This window comes from Syngnathoides biaculeatus, chromosome 18 (assembly GCF_019802595.1).
Source record: "Syngnathoides biaculeatus isolate LvHL_M chromosome 18, ASM1980259v1, whole genome shotgun sequence".
In the NCBI taxonomy this organism is placed as follows: Eukaryota; Metazoa; Chordata; class Actinopteri; order Syngnathiformes; family Syngnathidae; genus Syngnathoides; species Syngnathoides biaculeatus.
In genome coordinates, this window is record NC_084657.1 from 5,270,859 (window position 1) to 5,285,103 (window position 14,245).

General features: G+C 43.7%; 1 long non-coding RNA gene across 3 annotated transcripts in view; it reads left to right on the plus strand.

The window, feature by feature from the left end:
* Nucleotides 1–11,275, plus strand: part of LOC133492075 (uncharacterized) — a 53,515-nt gene extending 42,240 nt beyond the window's left edge. For 2 of the 3 annotated variants that reach the window (XR_009792553.1, XR_009792551.1), the window contains 3 exons: nucleotides 250–355; nucleotides 6,875–6,934; nucleotides 8,164–11,275. This is a non-coding gene — a long non-coding RNA (uncharacterized LOC133492075). The remainder of the gene's footprint in view (nucleotides 1–249; nucleotides 356–6,874; nucleotides 6,935–8,163) is intronic. The other variant, XR_009792552.1, reaches the window with a different exon arrangement.
* The last annotated feature ends 2,970 nt before the right edge of the window (nucleotides 11,276–14,245 follow it).

The window sequence follows — 14,245 nt, forward strand, 5'->3', positions numbered from 1 at the left end:
CAACTGGGCGTGACAAGGATAAACGAGAGGCAGTTCTCTTATTGCTTTTGCGTGTTATTTGGCTGTTTAATTTGATGTCGTTAGTAAAATGTTTTTGGTGCTTGTAGTTTTCAGTGCCCGAGGTGATTTAACTGTTTGAAATGAGGTGTTATAAAGTTTTGGATCCAGTGGTATTCTGTCTGTGAATGTTGGACTTTACGGTTATTACAGTGTTACTGTCAAATTGTGACACTCTCTCTTTGCTTACAGGCTTCTTGATTTACGCTGACTCGCTGGCCTTCGTCGGATGTCAAAGCCGGAGTCCATTTGACACCGGAGGATGTTTGAGCTTCAGTGTCCAGCCTGTGCCCTGTTGGTATGTTGGCCATTTGCAATACTTGCGTCTGTCTGGCTCAATCTGGTGTGCGCTGCAGTAGGTTGCTTTTCTGTCCACACATTTTTCAGACATATTCACAGGTAGCGACGTCAATATAAATTGTGCGCGTACACATACCATACCTAATAATACATGAGTTCATTTGTACTTGTTAGTTTTAATAATATAATTCATTTATGTTTTTTTTTTCTGCATCACTACTTCATGTATTCCTTTTTTCAGCCTTTCTTAGTCTTATTATAGGACTACGAATTTGCTTTGCGTAATTTCCCGCGATGAGATATTTCAAAAATGTTAAGTATTCAATGTCTTTTTTTTCTGCACTTTTTTAATCAATGTGCTTACTTCTTTCCCCCCATTTTCACATGATATATAATCGTGACTTCTCATTTCATTGTCAAAGAAACATGCAATATATAATATAACATCCAAGACCGCGAAAGAAAGGTCATTTTTACATAAACTATAGACATCAGCTCTGTCCTGTTTAGTGCAACTTGGTTTAATATAAGAACATCTGATTCACGTCTGCAAAGATAGATCAGATAACCTGGTTTTGTATATCAACAGTTCAGCATAGTTTTTTTCCTTTTGCGATCATAGGGTGCCGCTTGTGCACAAAAATAGAAACATTACGGTCGACAGATTCAAGAATTGTTCTTTATCCTTTCATGTGTCCCTGAAGTGGTCATGCCAGCTGCCACAAACCCGTAGATCCGAACTTGTGGTGACAGGCTGCACAAGCTCGTATCTACAGGTATGTGTCTGCTTGGCAGAAGCAACAACTGCACAGCGACTGTCTCTAAAAATGCTCATACTGTAAAGTACAGACAAGAAGCGTAAATAATGAAAATTCATTTGGAATACAAAGCTCTGCTTGCCTCTTGAAAGTGTCAAGGTGAAACCACAGCGTCCCTTAGTGACCTTGAAAGTTGGGCGAGCAGGGTCATTTCAACCACATCTCACATGTCTCACGTGTCCCTTTTTATCCACTCACTGTTCAGGCCTTAATTCACGATGATGTGATGACAATTTAGTCTCTATTTAAATGAGGCCGTGAGGTCAATATACTGTAGCAAAACATTGGTCATAATTTATTTAAAATTTACACTTGTATTTTCTAATTTTGATAGAACAGTTGGTTAACAGAGAAATTGTTCTCTCTCTGGAACTAACATCGAAATGATTTTCAATCATTTTTAACACAATTGTACACGATGGCCTATTTGAGCACTTTGGTGTATTCTTGCTGCAGTTTACTCCAGTGGTCCGCAGGGTGAGGTAGTAGGTTGTATAGTTCAGAGTGACACCACAGGAGATAACTGTACAGCCTCCTAGCTTTCCCTGAGGAACCGCCTCACTTCACAAGAATTCTTTTACCTGGGGAAACATACATTTTACACATTATCAATATATTTACAATAGGCGCTTATTTAATTAGCATATTTTGCCTTAAAAGTACCCAAAGTGTGTGTGTTGTCAGGACGCAAATGAAAGTAAGGAAATTAAAAGAGGAAGAAAATGTGGGGTTTGAGGCACAGGACCAACAACATGCTACAGCCAGCAAGTTCTGTGGGCCGGTCTAATGAAAAAGATGCAACTGAGGGGAACCACCATACAGCCGCAGGGGGAAGAACTGTGTCTTGGCGCCCAATTATGTGCAATGGTCAGTTTCACTTAACCAAAACAATGTACATATTTCCTATGGTGTGATTCAAAGAGCCAGTAATAACTTTTAATGCAGTCAAACCGAGAAAGCCACACAATCCGAGTCTTATCATGCTCTCGATAACAGGGAATTATGTTTTTGTTTTTTGATCTTTGTTAAATTACCTTAATGTTCTGGTCACAAAGGAGCTTTCCATTTTCTTTAATATTTTGGATTGTAATACTGTGAATCTTCCCAGTGGACAATTTTCCCCCTCAATTCTATCTTACAAAGGCACATTTAAACATATTCCCCTATAAAAGGTTTTTATCTAAACAAATCCAAAGACTGAAACAGTTCGAAGGATGTATCGTAGCGTGGTGGGCTGCTGTGTGCAGATGTGCAGTCCAGGGAGTGGTATGATGATGAAAGACTGTGGTGTTTCCACTTAAACTCTTCGCTCTCTGTCTCAAGGCCACCGGGTTCGATGAAGGTGGGGAGGAGGGGGGTGGGGGTGGGGGGGTCGTCGAGTTCTTTCAGCCAGAAAGAAGCAGGGGCCCACTGTACGGGGCAGTCGTTTGCAGTGTAAGTGAGCGAGGAGTCACTTACAGTCAATGTGATTCTACTATAGTTACTTACACATAATTATGATGTTTGTGTGAGATTGTGGTAATCGGGAACTACTTTAAGAGTCCCTCAGCACACATCCTCTCCCCACTTTTTGGAATCTAAAGTCTACATATTTTTAATAATTCTATAAACAGTAGCTGAGCTAAGTTTAGGTGATAATAGTTGTAAGGCTAACAAAACATCGTCAGAATCTCCACAGATTGTTTTTGTAAATGTCGTGTTATATGACACCCTACAATCTACTGTAGCCGAAGTGAGAACTGTTTTTTTCCCCCCAAATGTATGTACACTTGTGCATCATTTCTAATGACAGCTTTCAAAATCCAGTATTTGTAAATCTGTGGGACAGCATACAGTATTTGTGCCGTCACTGATGTCGGCCTCAAATGTTGTCCGTCATAGGAACCCTGTGACCAAAATTCCCTCATCTCCTGGTTCGTCCTGGTCCTCTACCATCTTGTCTGCTTCATGAGCCCTCGCTGCTGATTTACAGCACTTAATATTGCTACAGTTTAAAACCACCACATCCAACTTGCAGCTATACCTTCCCTTTAGCGCTTAGGGAATTTTTACATTTTCTCTCTTTTGCACCCTCCTTTCATCTCTCAGTGCTGTTCCCTTCGTTCTCCGTCATGTTCCCGCCCTCCTTTCCTCCACGCATGCTGTATTAGGCACTCACTCTCACACACAGAGGGAGCGAGAGACAGGAACAGAATACCGGAGTTTTTGATCGGGGAAGGATTCAGATTTTTTTTTTTTCATTTCTGAAATGAAAAAAGGAGCGGGTTGTCAGATAAATGTATCCTTCCATGTTTTTCTTTTGTCTCCTGCGGTATTTCTGCATGCTCTCGTTCTCTCTTTTTGTCCCTCCTTCTTTTTCCTCTCTTTATCGCTCCTTTGCTGCATATATTAGGCCCTTTGAGTCTTAAAGTGATTTCAGCTGTGAGGAAATGAAAGTTGATGAATTTCTCTTTTCCTTCTATTCTTGGGCTGTATTGATGCTCAATGTTGTCGGCAGAATGGAGAGGCTCCCTAGTTTTGCTGCCTCGGGGACCTGCGTTTGTAATCTCTAACCGTAGGGGAAGGGAACAAACTATAGAGGTGTATTGCAAGACAGACCGACATCAGGAAAAAAAAAAAAAAAAAGTGTGAGACATGCAGTGAGGGGAGAAACACTGATGTAAAGTTACATGGAGAGGAAAGGATCGGAGGAACATACAGCAGCAGGCATTAGTCATGTTTTTTGTATTTTTCTTCATTTTGTGAAGAGGAATTCTGTTTGTTTAGGACTGATGTAAAGCTGTAATTTAGGAAAAAGATGCAAGTCTGGCCACATGGGTACTTTAGTGGATTGTTTGAATGTGGACATGCCTTTCTGGCCGCATTTGCTTCGGCTGTCAACTTAGCCTGCCTACAAAAGATTTTCATTTCTTGACTCGGTTTCCGTGCTGCCTCCTTGCTTTGATTCATTAGTTGTCATGTATTTTGCAATAGCTGCATGGATTCATTGATCTACTCTTTGTTCCTGTCTGCTTTTATCTGCCAACCGTGAAGTATCGCAGAGGACTACTTTACTAATCTTATCCGATAAGTCAATTCAGTTGTCTATAGTTGACGCTGCTTCTCATTTCATGATTCGAAAAGAAACTTTGTCCCATAGTTTGTACATTTCCATCATCTCATTCTGGCTTGGTTTCTTGAAAGGTAAACTTTGACATTATTTCTTGTTCACCTAATCTAACCCTTTTAGCTGTATTTCTCTCTGTCTCCCTCTCTCGCTCTCGCTCTCGCTGTCTCACTGGCTGGCTGCACATGGTACAGTCCTGCATGTCTGAGCGGCAGACGGCTAGACAGCAGCAATCTGCTATAGCAGCTTCATGTGCTAGTCTCATCCTTTTCGACAAAGCCCGTGCAAGCGGCGCTCATTTTATTTTTTCTCTCTGGCGTTCTCTACTCATATAGATGCCTTTCGTTCCATTCCGTCAGGCCACATCCTTTTCCTTCCTCTGCTAGGCTTTACCGGTGGAGAGAGACGTAGAGATGACTGCGGCCGCCATCGAGACAGCAGCCTGCTGGGTGAGTTGTCGCCTATACTTCATCGGCCCTCGTCAAGCTCACATCCCATTCTGTGTGGAATAGGCTCTCCCCTTCGTGAAATGCATGATGGCACACGTGGAGGCTGTGTAGGCTCAAAAGCTTTGCATTTCTGGAGACACATAAAAACAGTAACGGGTGAGGAGCCCTGACTCTCGTCAGTAGAGATTTTATTTATTTATTTTTATTTATTTATTTTTGGGGGTGAGGGTGGGGATTTTTTTTTGTGATGCTCTTGTCACCTGCAAGTATGCATGCTTGCGGGCTTCATGGAGTAACATCCTATGCTTCACTCGATCCAAGCTTTTTCAGCGACAGAGAAGCTCGATTATGCAGAAGCAGCAGAGCCATTCTCATGAATGTCATGTGATGAGCAATCTCTGTCTGGGTGTGTATGGCCATTCAGCGGTGACTGCAGTCATTTACAGCAAGTTTCAAAAGCGTGCCTTTTTGTCAGCTTGCGGCTCGCTGCCTTCATCGGTTTGTACCTTCTGCATAAAATGTAATTCGACATATTACATAGCTAATAAACGAAAGCAAGTATTGTGGCGTATGCAGGATCGAACTTAATGAGTTCAAGTGCCAAAAGGGAGTACAGTAAAGCGAAGATCTGGCGAGAAAGGAAAGAGCCATTGTCTGCTTCAGTCACAGTCATAGTCTTCTGGAGGATGATTTTATGCCCAAGTTGCATAAGCAGGGCCAGACACAAACAATCTGTACCTCTCTCATTCCCTGAGACCCTAACTTGTGACGTTTTGCTGTGATGTGCACGGGTTGGGTTCTTGGGAGCTGCGAGGGGCACTCACACATCTCCTGATCGTAAAACAAACCCGAGGAGAAACTGAACAAAGATGGCGGAAAGAGGCAAAGCGCAACAAAGAAGGAACGCCGTCATTTATTGAGCAACACAAGATGATGACAGGGAATGTTAATTTGAGCCGGCCACACAGTGAGTGATCGAAGGGGGGGGGGGGGTGCGCGATGTAGGAATTGGGTTTCATTCGGGTTATGGAGGGGTTTGGACCCAGAGCCAAGCACAGCATGTGGGGTGCTGGGTGGAAGAGGAGGGGCAGGGTGGGGGGAGGGGGGGTATAGAGGAATGTGGGTATGAAGGGCACGTGACTCAGATGGAGGGATGTCCGTCCACACAGGGTGGGGTGATATGGCAAATGGTGCCACATTCATGGGCACAATAAATAAAGAAGGAATTTTCGAGAAACGTCTCTGTTAGTGACGTTTCTTGAAGTAGCGTCCAAATAGTCACACTGTACATATGGTAATGTTCGGAAAAAGCCCCCAAAAATGTATGTAGAAGCAGAAATATGTTGCATCACATTGGCATATCATAAGACTCGGTTTTTAATTGAAGTATTAATGACTTTTCCATCCCCATGGCTATCTGATTAATTTTGAGAGCAGCACAAAGTACTGTTGAGAGCATGACACTTAAAGCTCGGTACATGTGTGTTTGACCTCATACAATCACCGTCCTTTGTCACTACCAACGCAACACACCTCCAACAATTTGCCACATGTGCAAAAGATACACAGGACAGTAGATCTTCGTGTGCACGTTTTCATTGCGTGGTGCGCCAAGCCGTTTGACAATGGGATTTCTGATGTTGAAATCAGCGAAAAGGTGTAATATGTACCTAGCCTGTTGGGTGAGAGCATCAGCAGCGTTTTGAACATGAGCCACATTTCATTTTTTTTTTTTTTTTCGCTGAAGTCAGCCAGCGTGGGTCATTCAGGATCATTGCCTCAGTGCTCAATTCTCCCAAAACTATTGTCATGTGCAACGAAATGTGTCTTGAGGCAAACGTCTGTTTCTATGATTGGTCTGTGATCTCGGTATCTTCATTTCTTTGTCCCCCTGTTATCAGCTCTCACAAAAGCACATTTTTGTTTCCGACTCTTCTTGCGTAAATCACAATCATTGAGTGATCTGCAGCATTTCAACAGGATTGGTGCTGGGTTCATTTTTTGTGATGGAATGCAATGAGCATGTGTTCACAGCTCTTTATTCTTTTACTTTACTGTGGCCATTGAAGAGTACTTGTGACATGTATACGAAACAGGATACCGTTCCACGCCACTTATCTGTTTTTTGGCGTATAATTCTACAGTTTCAGCTCGACTGTGAGGATGTGGCCGTAAGGAACATTGATCCAGAATGACCAGAGCAGGTTAGTGATCACGCAGTAACAACACACAAGCTTATGAGAGCTCCTGATGATTGAGTGAAGCGTGTGACTATACAAATAAAGCTAACATCGAGGCTTTGGATTTCTAGTCCGAAAGCAATTGGATGTAGTCAGTTATGTCAACCATTGCAGACTCTCATTTTAGAGTTTTCATAAATGTATCTTTTTCCAGATGTTAACTGATTTGCGAGCTGTCAAGTCGATGTTAAAACCCAATTTAAACTCTGTCATTCCTGGAAAGTAAACATGCTAAAAGTCCTTTTGGGATAACCCAGCAATTGTTTTTCCAAAATGAGTGAAATTTATACAAACTTTACCTTATCCTGAGTCAGAATGTCAGTTTTCTGTCACAAAACTGTATTAATTTAAATCTGACATGGTAGAAAAGATCATTGAAATTATAAATGGATGTTTAGCAGTGAGTGGCACAATGGGCTTGCCTGTGTGGAGTTTGCATGTTCTCCCCGTGCCTGCGTGGGTTTTCTCCGGGCACTCCGGTTTCCTCCCACATCCCAAAAACATGGATTCATTGGAGACCCTAAATTGCCCCTTGATGTGATTGTGAGTACGGCTGTTATCGCTTTCCATGTGCCCTGCAATTGGCTGGCGACCAGTTCAGGGTGTACCCTGCCTCCTGCCCAATGACAGCTGTCATTGGCTCCAGCACTCCTGCAACCTTCGTGAGGATAAGCGGCTCAGAAAATGAATGAATGTTTAGTGGTTTTTCCGGCAGTCAAAGTTTGTTATGGTCAATACAGTGATACCACAGACAGAAAATATACAATCGTCAACAAAAACAGCAAAAAAGCTTTGCATGAAAATGTGTACAGTGCAAACCTCCATAATATGAGAATGATGCAAAAACCATTTGATCACGTTGTGCCGTCTTCTACAGCAAGGAGTGACACCTTCAAATACTGTACCTTAACTATCCGTAGTTATCGTGCAGGAACCCCATTTGTTAACAGTAAATTGGATGTGTGCAAGCTCACAGAGCCGACTTTCCATTTTTCAGTGTCAGAAGATCCTGTCGATGTTTTTCCCTCCAACCAACGAAACCTGAATTGGGTTGCCAGCCAATCGTAGGCAGATATTTGAAATTTGAGGTTCTGTCTTGCCAAACTCACATCTGCTTTGATTATATATTCAGTATCATACCTTCATGTACAAGTGAATTTTTCAATTTATGCCAACCTCAGTTATATCTGCAGGGATATATTGGATATTTGGATCCGACATGCGTGTCTCAGACAAACGTTGAGACTTATGGACAATCATTTCAGTTGTGAGTCCCCGATGAAGCATCGTTACCGTATCGTTTTGCTGAACCTTACCCTGACTGGAAACGGATTTGACCTCCTGCAGGCAATGGGGACAAAACTCCGACGTTGGTTTTACTGGGAACGACCAGCCCGTATTTGGTTGGGTCCGGTACCCTGCACTCCTGGAGCACCCACAAGACCTCCTGAAGGTCATTGTCAAATGTTTTCTCCAAGTCCACAAAGCACATGGAGACTTGTTGGGCAGACTCTCATGCACCCTGGAGGACCCTGCTGAGGTAGGAGAGGAAGTTTCCCTGGACCGCCCTTTCACGGCCAGCATGAAAACCACATTTCTCCTTCTGAATCTGAGATTCAACTTCATCATCTCCAATTGGACCTTACCAAGGACGCTGAGGAGTGTGAACCCCCTTTATTTGGAACACACCTTCTGGCCCCCCTTCTTAAAAAAGGGGACCATCAATTCGGTCTGCCAATCCAGAGACACTGCCCCCGAATTCTACATGATGTTGCAGTGGCTTGTCGATTGGGTCAGGTCCACAACATCAACAGCCTTTTGGGACTTCCACTTTTGGAGCCCTGCCACCAAGCACCTTATGAACCACCTTACTAATCTTGAACCGAAAGATGGGAGAATTTGCCTCAGAGTCCCCAGACTGCTTCCTTTTGTGTAGGTGGAATTGAGGAGGTCTTCAAAGTATTTGGACCACTGATTCATAACATCCCAAGTTGAGATCACCAGGTTGATGTCACACTGCTTGAGACATCGGATGGTGGACCACAATTTCTTTGAAGCCATCTGGAAGTCATTCTCCATGGCCTCACCAAATTCTGCCCATGTCCAAGTTTTTGCCTGACCGACCACCAATGCTACATTCCAGTTGGCCAGCTGGTACCCATCAGATGCGTCCGTAATCTAACATGCAAAAGAGGCCTGAGAGGACCCCTTCTTCACCTGGTCTGCATCCCTCACTGCTGATGTCCACCAACGGGTTCGGGGGATATCACCATATGGCCACCGCTCCAGTTGGCTTCCTCCACAATGGAAAGGCAGCACATGGTCCACTCTGATTCATTGTCTCCCCCATCGAGATGTGGGAGTTGAAACTCCTTTCACAAGCTCATTCTGTATTCAATAAAGATATATGCAAGTGCACGAAATTACCAAAAGCAGGTGTAGCCCACCTCCGAGCCGAGTAACGCCAAGCACAGCATAGAATTTACGTTAGTCATGAAAATAGAGCCCAAAATGATCGTGGCTGTTTTGACGTTTATTTATTATGTTACGGGGTTGCGCTTGCATTGTGTGCCTACAGATGTAACTGTTGCATGTAGACGCTGCACATATTGCACTCTTTCCCTCTTCTCAATATTCATGATATGAGCGTGCAACATGTGAGCGAGTGTGGTTTTGTTGGGGCGCTGTCCTCCCTCCAGCTATATCCTCCCTCGCCCATGTTAAGGCAGCGTCCTGAGATGCCCTCAGCCGGCTCAATCCTTTCAATGTGCATGTGTCCCCCTTCTGCTGCTGCAACGTCCACAAATGTCTGCCGCAGCAAAAGAAGGGGCAGGTGTTTCTACCTTATGTGCACCCCCCCCCCCCCTTGCTTTCCCTCCTTCCTGTTCCCTTATCACTGCAGTGTTGCAGCTCTGTCTGGGCGGCAGCGATTCTATTGTTCGGAGCAAAAGGGATGTTCTAGGTGAAGGGAGCTGGGGGCGCCACTGGGTCCACCCCGCCCTGTGGAATGGACATGCTCCAAATCACTGTGATACTTGGCATCTGGGTGCCATCAGCAGCTCACAGAGGTTTTTTTTTTTTTGGTCTGGCCTCGCTGGACAGAGCTCACTAGTCTTTCTGCTGCAGAGCCCCGCCATCTTGTTAGTGACTGTGCCGCTGGCCTGCTCGCCTCTTCGGCACTCAATTGAAATCGTCCGCCCAGCAGTATTTGCCCGTGCTCTTAGCTCACTTGTTTTCGTTTTAGACAAATGTGCCTTCGCAATGATTAATATGTTTATTTTACATACGTCACTTATAACGCCTTTAAGTGTCGCATCCAGGCAGACTCAAAATGGTTTCACACACTTCTTTAACAGCTTCTCGTGCCACATGCATAGCATAGCCTTACTAAAACGCTAAAATAATTCACTCTTATCTTAATGATGATGCATTTGCCTATATTTAATCAAATACACAGCAAATTAGAAGGGACTTTTTTTTTAATGCTGTTCAACCGAGTGGATCTTTGGGTGGGGGACCACACAAATATCATAGTAATGCTTATTATTATTATTACAGTGTATGGAAGAAAAGCTCCACTGAAAATTCAGATATTCATATTTGAATTAAATTGTCGCCAAAATCGTTATTCTGCTATTAATTTGTGCAGATTAAAATTTGGCGGGCAAAGTCATTTTACTTTTTCATTTGTAATTAATGCTTTTGTATCATAGTGTACAAAGTCATTATGTTTAATAAAATGCATAGTGGTAATCTTTTTAAGCACGGACCTATTCAGCTCCAGCCAATTATTGACACCGATATTTGGCATATCGACATCGGCATTTTCAAAAAATACCAAATTCAATAATAGATCAAGTTATTTCTGGGAAATATTCAGTGATTGATTTATTTGTTTATCTGAAAAAAAAAATAAAAATGGTTGAATGAATTTAATATTAAAAGAAATGCTCATGCGTACAGGAGCTCCATGCACATTTGTTGGGGGGGATATCGATAGATGGATAGAAGGGAAGAAAATACTAAGATGTTGCAAATGTGAAAAGCTTTTTAATAAATATATTCATAAAGTCATTTAAATGAAGACAAGCGTTGGAGTTTGTTTTGAATTTCAACCTCTCGATAATGAAGACCAGATGTCGGCCTTATGCATAGGAAATCAATTGTCTACACTTGCCTGTGACAATGATGCAGACAGGCACCAGTGCTCGTATTTACTGTATAATCAGATTTAACGAAGACCCTCTCTCATATTACTGCTTGTTTAAAAGCAGCACAACACATTTATGGAAGTGCACGGGCAAAAATAGAAACAGAGCATAAATGTGTAAGCGAGTCGGCCGTGAATTCCCAATAACACTCTTTAAACATGAAGCGCTGCCTATTAAAACAAATCAGCATTCCCAAAAAAATGTAATTGAAAACACAAATGCTTTCAGAGAAGTCATTTAACAAACATACATTAACATAAATAGGTGTTTGTTATTTCTTCACACACATAGAGACGGTATCATGGATAGTGGTGGACAAATCGATACTGTACAACTGTACTAAGCAATGAAAATCCTTTCCTCCTCCTACTGTAGCCCATTTCCCTCATTTCGCTCTTCCAGTATTTTCCTCCTCATCTTACATACACCGCCAGCCTGTCTCTGTGTCACACACACACACACGACTTTTGTTTGGAGTCAGACAGCATTGAGAGGAGATCCTGTGGCCTTTCTGAGAAGAATGTTAATATGGCTCTGCTTCTCTCTCTGGGGACCGAGCGAATGGACTCTGGCTGCTAATGCACTGTCACACTACCCCAGCACACGTATTCACACACATTTTAGCATGAGCAGCAGCAAGCTAGAAGGTGGTATTGCCACTATACTAAACTTTAAGTGGACTTGAGAGTAAACGCGACTTTTTTGGGGGTCAGATTAGTTAAAACCGTCATTCTGACTTGACAGTAGTACATGATAAATCTGCTTTGTGACAATAATCAAGTGTGTCTGACCTGATTTTGCGCCACTAATTTGATATATAAGAAACCAAAGTGCCCAAGCAAACACAAACAATGGGTTGTTTTCACTGACGTCACATTTTTTGCTGAATTACCCACACACCACCGCGCGCCGCCATTTAACCTCTCTAGCTGACGCGTACCCAGTGTGGAAGTTGACGGAATACTCTCGGTTACTGTTTGTGTTTTTGTGTTTCTCGGGCGTCTCGGGACTCAAGTACACAAGAGAGGACTTGCCAACCATCAGAGAGCTTTGTTCGGACTTTTTTTTCGACAACTCTTGCCAATTCAATTTTTCCAGAGTTGCTAGTCGACGCGCTCTTCAAAGCCTCGCGATCCGGTACACAAGTCCGGCTGCGTAAGCGGGGACATCGTCTAACGCTTCCGAGGACAGACTTTGGACGTTCTGGCGGCTCTGTGCTTCACGGAGACTTGGCTTTGTGGACGATTACCCGACGCTGATATCAGGCTGTCCGGTCTCAACCTCCATCGTGCAGATGTCTCGCCGATCTAAGCTAACACGCTTAATCAATACTCTTTTCAGCAGGCCAACATTACAGTTAACATCCTTTTTTGTTAAGTCACTTGAAAGATTCGAGAATTTTGTGAAATACTGGATTTGTTCATTCTTTTGTCTTTCTGCCTTTGTCATCAAATTTTAAACAAATAATGAACATTTCGATTTGCTTGTGGTGAACTAATATACAGGTTTTACTTTTTGGAAAAAAAATGGAATAAATGGAGTTTGCCTCGATGTTAAAAAAAATAATATTCCACCGCCTTTCGTTTTCCATGTTAGCGTACAGGTAAGTGCTCCTCCTTCGTGATTTCTGCCACATAGAGTAAAAGATCAAGGGCACAATACTGTGCCCTTGTTACGCAGTCCTCAGTGCCATGATGTGCGTATGCCAGGTAGCCTAATAGTCAGTCTGGGCTTGATGTGCTGTCGGTCGCGTCTTCAATGAATGCAGTTAGAAACATAATGTCGTCCACCTTGCCTATGTATGAGTAACGCAGCTCAGGGATGAAAAATCGCCGCCGTTTGAGGCGGCCCAACGGGTGACATCACGTGAAAACAACCCAAAGAAGGTGTCAATCATTTGTTGTGCACACATGTAGCGAAATAAAAGGATTGGCTGACTGGTCCACATGACCAAATGCTGTTTTGGGAGGGATGCGGAAAGAATCCAGTGGCTCGAGTCGCTCCCGAAAATTACCACGTAGCCGTGGTGTCGTTCTGAGCATTGCGTCGCAGTTGATTGGACGTGTTGCAGCAAACGCTGACCCATGGGCCGAGTGGACCTCCACTTCGCAAAGTGGCATCCTGGCCGCTGGCAGCCACCACCGTGAAGTCCCGCTCGCCGACCCTTTGTGCTCCCCTTTGAGGGGATGATCCGCCGAATTATTTAAGCATATTCCAACAACAGCACTCCTTACCTGTACACTAGTGTTTATTTCAAGTTTGAAGTGGGACTGTCATCCCTACAAATATTCTAAAATAGATATTGTAATGAAAAATACATATAACAGTATTCACTACAATGTCTATACGAAAAAAAAAAGTGAGCGGAGAGCGCGTCATCAATGCACAGAGTTGCGCAATTGAGTGTCCCTCGACATCCAAGTGATCGCCATATTAGTCACGTCCTCTGTCCTTGACGTCATCGTCACTTCCGCCGTTGAAAACGCGCAGTGGCTGCTACTATGGAAGAGATATTTGCATTTTTCCGACGCCCCTTCTGACACCGAAGCTCTTTTCGAAAAGGACAACACCACACAACCGAGTGAAGTTACCACAATATTACACTAGTGTTTCGAGCCATATTCAGATGATATCCGATCACGGCCAGACCTCATCCCATCCGATCCACTTCCACAGCGGAGATGAGCCATCGCGGCTCATCGTGGCTTATGGCAGAGCCGACCGGTGCTGCTTTAGGGTGGTGCTCACAGTCGAGCCGGGGCACTTTATGCGCGCACGCGACTGAGTAACGAACGCATTCTCGGCTGGGTTCTTCAGAGCCGCCCCCATCGCAAAGCCCGACGCGCAGCCTTCGCAGAAGCTGTGACCGTCGAACGCAGTGCCTCAGCCGGTGTCACTGAGTTTCAGCGCAGTTTTTTCACAACGAACAGGGTCTCTTTCAAACTTATGAAGGCTAAATCCATTCTCCCGAGTGTTCAAGTAATGTCCAGCAATGCAATGAGCCGGCATTTTGGCTAACACGAAGGAACAACGAGCTGCCTTCCCGGAGGTAAAACTAATGGAA